The sequence below is a fragment of the Aptenodytes patagonicus genome, chromosome 2 (assembly GCF_965638725.1).
Source record: "Aptenodytes patagonicus chromosome 2, bAptPat1.pri.cur, whole genome shotgun sequence".
Lineage (NCBI taxonomy): Eukaryota > Metazoa > Chordata > Aves > Sphenisciformes > Spheniscidae > Aptenodytes > Aptenodytes patagonicus.
This window is the reverse complement of record NC_134950.1, coordinates 64,689,114-64,698,024: the sequence shown is the minus strand read 5'-3', so window position 1 is coordinate 64,698,024 and position 8,911 is coordinate 64,689,114.

The window sequence follows — 8,911 nt, the reverse complement described above, 5'->3', positions numbered from 1 at the left end:
AAGACGATATTGTCCCATCATGAGTGTTTGAAGTAACAAATCTGATTTCCTCCTTTCTTATTAATATTGCAGTCATAACACTGGATGTTTTGTTTCATTTATGTTACATTGTCTAAAGACATTTTCACTCCAGTGGTAGATTCTTGAGTCAGTTCTAGGGTAGAGAGGTTAATGCAGTATCTCTGAGACCCAGGTATTTGTTATGTGTACTAGTAATGATTAAAAAAAAAAAAAAAAATTCTTTTTTGTTTTTTTATAAATTAGTTGTATCATCAACACTGTTAAATAGCAGGCCTCTTTTTTTTTTCCCCTACAGCCTGGGTTGAAATACTTCAATATTCCAAATGTTAAACTATCAAGACAAGCAACTATGTGTTAATTAGTTTAATCAATTCAACCTGCTGTGGTTCTTGGACTTTGCTTGCTACCTTGTTTGTGCTTTGTCTTTTTCAGAACATCTACAAATCTTGATTTATTTTGCTTGCACAGTCTCCACTAACCACAATATTTTTTAATGAGGAATCAGGCACCCACCTTCACCTTTCTCATTTTATCTATACATTTTTGTTTGTTTATTTGTTTTGTTTAGTCAGTTATGTTGTTCTTTTTTATTGCTACTAAGGTGGCCAATTCTATGTAGAAACCCATGTCATTGAGCTAAGGGCTATAAAATATCTAGTGTCATTCCTAAAGCCATGTTTCAGCTTATCTGTCCTTCTGACCTTTTGCCAAAGTAAAAAAAAATCTAAACCCAAAATCCTTGCTCAAACCTTACACAAAAAGTTTTTCCCTTTCCATTATAGTTGTCAGGCCATTCACACATTTCAGAATGAATTTTATCTAGCAGTTAATTTAATTTTCTTCACATTTATTGATCTGCCTCTGAGAGGGTACCGAAAGTCTCAAGTAGGTTTAGAAAAAATGAAGAGCTTTAATCGTCAATAATCATGCAGGAGAGTGATGCACTGAGATAGCTTTCTATTTGCCAATTTCTACCTTTTTCAGTTGGATGTGGAAATGTTTCTAATGTGCCTTTCATCTGCAAAAAGTACTGACGGAGTATCCTTCTCTAGTGGCTACAATATATATTGACAGCTTGCTTAATTATATGGCAGGGTAGCAGCCAGAGTCCATTACAAAGAGAAGAAATCAAAATTCCAACCTGGGATTTCCCTGTGGTTTTCTCAAACAAAACATTGTCAGATAAAATATGCACTTTTCTCAGATAGACAAAAAACTCCCTCAATCTGTTAATTTAATTGGAAAGAAAAAGGAAAACCTCAGCTGCACTTTTCAGGACCCTTCAGGCTCAATGCATGTTCATAATAATACGCCCTACCTTGCTGTTTGATTTAGAGTGCAAGCTAGTAGGGTTTGCCTGGAACATCTTCCTTTTGTTGCAGATAGAAAACGCTAAATGGGCCTCAGAAATAATGACTTTCATAGAAAAAAGAATCATTCCTAAGATAGCAATGCTAAGAGCAGTTAAGGCCAGAGAAAAGTTTGAGCTGAACTTTTTCACATTATGGCCATTATTGAAAACACAAAGTTCTAACAAGATAGTGAGCTTTTCACTCCAAATAATGTTCAGACTTTGTACTAAAAAAAAAAAAAAAAAAAAAAAAAAAAGGCAGCTCAGGTCTAAGACGATACCATATTGCTCAAAGGAAACCATTTAGAACTAGTTCCTGGTCTCATGCAGTATTCAGTTGCTGAAGCTGTGGCCAGTCTCAGGAAGGGCAAGGGTAACTGGGAAGGCTCAGCACAAATTCACCAAGAGAAAATTGTGCCTGACCAACATGATTACCTTCTGTGACAAGATTACTGGCACTATACAAGGGGAGAGCCCTGGATGTTGTTGACCTTGATTTCTGCAAAGCTTTTGACATGTCCTCCTATAGTACACTTACAGGCAAATTGACGAGCTATGGGTGGAATAGATGGATAAGAAGCTTGATGGGAAACCGTCTGGAACCCTGGGTTGAAAAAGTTGTGATCAAAGCTACAAAGTCCATGTGGAAGTTGGTTACTAGAGGCATTTCTCAATTTGTTACTGGACCAAACTGGGGAGAATGGTCAATACTTTGGAGTGCAGAGCTCCTCTTCAGAGGGATCTCAACAGGCTGGAGAAGTAGGCTGACAAGAATCTCAAGAAGTTCAACAAAAGGAAATGAAAAATCCTACACCTGGGAAGGAATAACCCCATACTACCATACAGGCTGGGGCATAGAGCAGCTCTGCAGAAAAGGTCTTGGGCATCCTGGTGGTCCACAAATTAAAGGTAAGTCAGCAGTGTATCCTTGTGGTGATGTCCTTTCCAGTTGCATTCTGGGCTTTATTAGCAAGAATGTAACCAGCAGGTTAGAAGCAATTATTCTCCTTTATCCAATGCTTGTGAGACTGTATTTGGAGCACTGTGTCCAGTCTGAGGCTCTGCAGAAGAAGAAAGACATGGACATACTGGAGTGGATCCAGCAGAGAAGCACCAAGATGGTCAAGGGGCTGCAGCACATGAAGTGCGAGAAGAGGCTGAGAGAACAGGTTTTGTTCAGCCCTAAAAAGAGAAGGCTAATGGGAGATCTAGTTGCTGTCTTCAAATATGTCTTAATAAAAGATATAGTTGAAGGTGGATCCAGACTCATCCTGGAAGGGCACAGTGACAGGATGAGAGGCAATAAACGCAATCTGTAACATGTAAAATTCCAATTACATACTAGGAAAATGTTTTTACTGTGATACAGTACAGTACAGATTATTAGCTGCCTGATGTAAATTGTCCCTGCTGTGAGAAGAAAGTTGAACCAGATAACCTCCAGAGGTCACTCCAACCTAAATTATTTGGTGATTATATGCTAAAACATATTTTCCCTTTCTGTCTGACTACTTAACTAATATTCAAACTCATGAAGATAGCCTTTTGTTAGAAAATATTCATCTGGGTATTTTACTACTATGGAACCATTTATTTAGACAGAAGATACAGAAATAATATCTTTGAACCCAGCAGGGACAAATACCAGAAGGCAGTTTCTCGGCTCATAGTTCAGATTTCTTTTTCTATCCAGCTCTGTTAAAAGAAATTCTCTGTGTTCCCTGTGGTCACCATGCTACAGTTCCTCTTCCCCCAGTTTCTCTAGGGGTTTTTGTTTTCAGCACACTCCAGCTGACATGCCACTCTTGCTTTCCCAACTGATTCCCAAGAAACTGAGAGTTAGTCTGAGGTGGCCCTTGCTCCGGCTTTCCTGCATTCTGAGCAGTGATCTGTTTTGTACCATGTACTCCCTAAAAGTGCTTTTCGTTTGTTTGGGGGGTTTCTTGTCTGTTTTGGTTTCTTTGTTTTGTTTTATTTGTTGGGGTTTTGGATTTTGTTTTTTCTTTTCTTTTTTAGGCAAAAGGAAAATCAGGTGACATTCTTAGCACAACTGTTTGGCTAGAAAACATAATTTATTTTGAGATTGGATGCAAGAGAAATTATCATAATTAAGATGGAACTAGAAGCCTTGACATTTTGTAACTGCATGATTTCCTAATGGAAAAGTTGACATTCTCACTGGAAGATGTGAAACTAATAAGAGCCCCTCAGACAGGCAGTTGACTTACCATTGCATCAAAATTATATCACAAGATGGAAATTTCACTGTGGATGTGAGGACGAGAGGAAATGGCCTCAAGTTGCACCAGGGGAGGTTTAGATTGGATGTGAGGAAAAATTTCTTTACTGAAAGAGTGGTGAAACATTGGAACAGGCTGCCCAGGGAAGTGGTGGAGTCCCCATCCCTGGAAGTATTTAAAAGACGTGTAGATGAGGCGCTTAGGGACGTGGTTTAGTGGGCATGGTGGTGTTGGGTTGACGGTTGGACTCGATGATCTTAGAGGTCTTTTCCAACCTCAATGATTCTATGATTCTATGTGTTTTCTTATTGTGATAAGTTCATTTTAAACCATAAATTAGTATTTGTTCCAGACATAACACCAACAACTTCTTTCATGCTCAGAAATGAAAGACATGATTGTGTAAAGTCATCAACAACCTCCATAACAATATACTAGAAGTGTATCTCTATTCCTCAATAGGAAGTTTGTTCTGTTTATTGTTTTTTGGCTTCATTTGAGTTTTTTTTAAGGCATTCGTAAAATGCCACAGGCTTTCAGAATTCAGTGACACGAAAAGACCACCAAAGAAACATTAAGATGTTTCTTTTTTTTAAGATATAAACAACCTCTCTGTAGACAGAATGTTTGTAAAACCATCATAAAACAAGGAAAAGTTAGATTAATCTGACAGTTTTCTTACTTTTTACTGGCATACTGTCATGGTTTAACCCCAGCTGGCAACTAAGCACCACACAGCCGCTCGCTCACTTCCCCCGCAGTGAGATGGGGGAGAGAATCAGAAAAGTAAAAGTGAGAAAACTCGTGGGTTGACATAAAGACAGTTTAATAGGTAAAACAAAAGCCGCACGCACAAGCAAAGCAAAACAAGGAATTCATTCACTCCTTCCCACCGGCAGGCAGGTGTTCAGCCATCTCCAGGAAAGCAGGGCTCCATCACGCAGAACGGTTACTTGGGAAGACAAAATGCCATCACTCCGAACGTCCCCCCCTTCCTTCTTCTTCCCCCAGCTTTATATGCTGAGCATGACGTCATATGGTATGGAATATCCCTTTGGTCAGTTGGGGTCAGCTGTCCTGGCTGTGTCCCCTCCCAACTTCTTGTGCACCCCCAGCCTACTCGCTGGTGGGGTGGTGTGAGGAGCAGAAAAGGCCTTGACTCTGTGTCAGCACTGCTCAGCAATAATGAAAACATCCCTGTGTTATCGACACTGTTTTCAGCACAAATCCAAAACACAGCCCCATACTAGCTACTATGAAGAAAATTAACTCCACCCCAGCCAAAATGAGCACACAGACTTATGTATAGTTTAAAAATAAAAAAATAAAAACAAATAAGTGAACTGAAACAATTTTAAGCTATACAGTTCCTTGCCAAAAAGGCCAGTTCTTCTCGGCCTTCCTGGCATATAGCTCCACATGCCAAATAAGATAATTATTTAGTGTGTAGTATATTTTAATAGAGGTAATTTATTGAGCACTTTTTAAAATCACTGGTGCATAACTATGCATTTCCCTTTTTTTATGTGATTCATCACTCTCTGGTTGTACTTGAATGTCTGATTCATATTCTGCAATAATTGTATTGTGTAGGAATCTCCTAGTTGGACTGTAAAGATTGGTATAATCCTTGCAACTCAACCACTTTTATGGTATGTACATACATGTCTTGTTGGCCACTCCTGTACTTCAGCACCACATGGCTCCTCCAGTTAGAACTATTAGCAGTAAAAAGCCTACCTTGACTTTTCATCTCTTTACTTGCATAACAATTCCTCCTCTCTCTCAAAAAGGAGTGCATTCTGACATAGAAATGAAGTGTGGGTGAAAAGTTTTCAGGTGAATTTTTCCTTTACAGGAACAATAATTGCATCAAACTTTACACACTGATTGGCATACATAGTGGCAGCTATACTGTAAGGTTACTGCAGAACAGAAATTGGGTGTCGGAGAAAGATTTTTCTGGTTATCCATTCCACATTTTTACTGAATGTTTTGAAGCAGTATATCATTGCTTTTTTTTTTTTTTTTTACATTGTCTCTGAACATTATACATAGATTGTGAATATTTTTAGGGGGATGTGTTTCCACAGACAAGTTATAGTTGGCTCTATATGGTCACCATTTTTTTTCTTTTGCAATACAAAGAGTAGTCATTCAGTTACGATAGGATTCACATTTGATCCAGAACATCATCTCATATTTTTAACTACCACAGGAGCATGTTACAGATAAATCCTTAGTACATATGTAAGAAATGTGTATTTCTCTTCTGATATAAACTTTTGAAAAAGAATAGTGCATCTTCAACCTTGATAATGCGAGTATAAGATTTGACTTTGGTTGGTGGAGTCAGAATTTCATCCCCAGAGGTAAAATATTGAAGAACTTTCTCAATGTCACTACAAAATGTTTTCCAGAACAGTATTTAAGCAGAAATATTTTAGTTATGCAAATGATACTTCATTTCAGAACATTAAAGAAAAAAGCCTGATTTCAACTCCTTGCACTTTAACAGGGAAAAAACACTGCTTTCAGGCATGTTATCTGTGTTCTGCTTGTTTTAGTCTAACAGAGCAGAAGTTTTGCACAGGAAAATAGGGCACAGGTGGCCATAGGATAATTTTCATGTTTCTTGAAGCATAAAATATTTCCTGGTTTCATATAATAACTTTCCTTTGATACTACATGTTGATATTTATGACGAGCAAAATTGGAAATACATTCAGAAATACTGAAATAAATACAGAATGGCACTTCTTGGTACAACCTTCTTCCTTATTGAACTAAAAACCATAAGCAGCAACATTTTGAAAAGTATTAAGCTCTTAGAAAGTATTAAACTCCAAAAAAGAGTATTCAATCTGCAATAGATTTTATTTTAAAAAGTATAAAGAATTGTTGTTGCACATCTGGAAGTAATTAAACACTAATGTGTTTCCTATCATATAATTCATAAAGTCCAAAAAATGAGAAGCAAGAAAAGGTATCAGCAATTATTTATGTGTTTTCATATGTAGTTATAAAGTTCTTACATTTATACATATATTACAGCCTGCACATATATAAATAAATATCTGTGAATGTGTAAATGTAAATGTCTATATGCGTCTATACATGTATACACAGAATTCATGGTTGTGTAGTACCATGCATGTGTTTTAGTAAAATAGATTTGAGGAACCATGCTAAACCAGATTTCTTAATTACCAGAAAACCAGTTGTGCAGATCCCTAAAGAAATAACACATTCTTAAATGTAATAGTTGTTTTAAGTTTAGGAGCAGTCTATTTTTGGAGACCATTATTTTGGGCCACACTGGATTTTAAAAGCTATGATTAGGCCTATCAAGAAAGCAGGAATTGCTCCTGTCCAGACAGCCTCTGCTTTGTGGAAAGTGTAGAGATAAGTATGGTACAATATGCATGTAAGTTTGTGTACACAAGAATTAATTTTTATAAAATAGTACAGCCTCTTGTTGTCTCACAACGTCATGTCCCTTGAATTACTTTCATTCTTGTACCAACAAAACCAAACCAAATCTGATCCTTGTGGCCCTTTCATACAAAGTTGCTGGACTGCAAACTGAATTCTAGGAAGACAGTAATAAAAAGTAAAATGCAAGCAATACAGATATTTTAATAAAAGTCTCTTTAAGTTTTTTTCAAAACTTCTCTAATAAAAAGTTAAAACTAAGTTAGACAGCAACCATAGCCTCCTGGACTATTATGCTGGATTCGATATTGCTGCTTGACCATTACATATATATAAACATACCTTAAACATGTATATTTTAAAGAGCAGTTAATGAGATAAACTACAGCTTTTATGTTGATGTTAGTATAGTACAGACATCCTGATAATTGTTGGAATACATAAAATTAAAAGGTAAATTAAACTGCAGAGAAGTGCTAATTATTTAGGATTACAGGGAGTAAACATAGATTTCCAGAGTTTTGGTTTAAGGTTTACATGTTCTGCTCTAGGATATACACTTCATATACAAAACCAGGCAGCTATTTATAGATGTACCCTCTGGTATCTTTCAGGTCATAACACAATAAACACACGGATTTTAGGAGTGGGACATGATAATTTAAATGTATTAAAATGTATGTGGTGAACATCTGTCTTCTGATGTCTGTAAAAATATTCGTTGTCATGAAAATGCAATGAGTCATGAGTGACTTCCTTTTTCTCTTCTCTATAATTTCATTTCCATCAGAGAAAAGCAGATGTCAGCTCCCTGTAAAAGAAAACAATGTTTGTTATCATAAATAGTTGTTGTCAAATCAATACATCCCTCAATCTGGCTCAAGTTAAATGCCCTACTTGGAGTCTATGAATGAAGATGACACGAGAAAAATTTCTTGGATATCGTTATCCTTATCCTTTCTGGGTCTTTCAGAGGAAGCAGAGTTTTCTTCATTCTCAGCCATAGGAAGATAATAAGAGTGTAAGTGTGTGCTAGAAAGTAAAATCACATGTTTTTCCTCAAAGTGATACTGCAGTGCCAGTTTGAGTCTCTCACTTCTGCTGGGTGCATCTACATTAACGTTTTAGCTTGAATAGCTATCTGTGCTTAGATTGTTTTGAAAGCCATGTTTTTCAAACTGCTTTGGTTCTCGGAGCGGAGCAGCTTCAGGAGTGCATGAACTAGACTTCTTTCTGATGAAGCTGTTCTGGAAGATGCTCTTTAGGACCACATTGAATGCCATCCAACAGCTATTGGGAAATCAGGCTACTGGACCAAACTAAAACAAGTCTAAAGTAGACCCCCATGAAAAACAGGTAGTGTCGACACTGGATTCTTAGCACCATACATTTCACTTGGTAAATTCACTGTTACTGAGCTACTTGCTGATGTAGACATAACCCTTGTGTTCACTCCTCTACTGGAAAGTTTTTCAGGAATTAAAAACTTTCATTCTCCCTTCATTGCTCAAATATAACTAGTTTTAATATTTTAATTAAGCTTAATACTGGCACTTGGTTGCTGAGTCAGGGACTGTTAGTTACCTTTTAAACTTGTTTGAAATTATCTACCCCCTGGATCTCCGTATTCAAGATCAGCCGTTCACTCTAATCTTAGTGGACAAATGGGGATTCTGTCTCTTGGCCATGTAAAAGACAGAAACAAGGAACATAATACGAAGTGTAGCAGCCTTCTGCAAACCATCCCCCTGCTGATACAGATTTCAACCACATGGCAAAGTTAAACCCTCGTCTGTTTGGACAAGAAAAAGGTGGTGGATGATTCAGAGGTGCTGTATCTGCAGATCAGACAGTGTAAGATAGA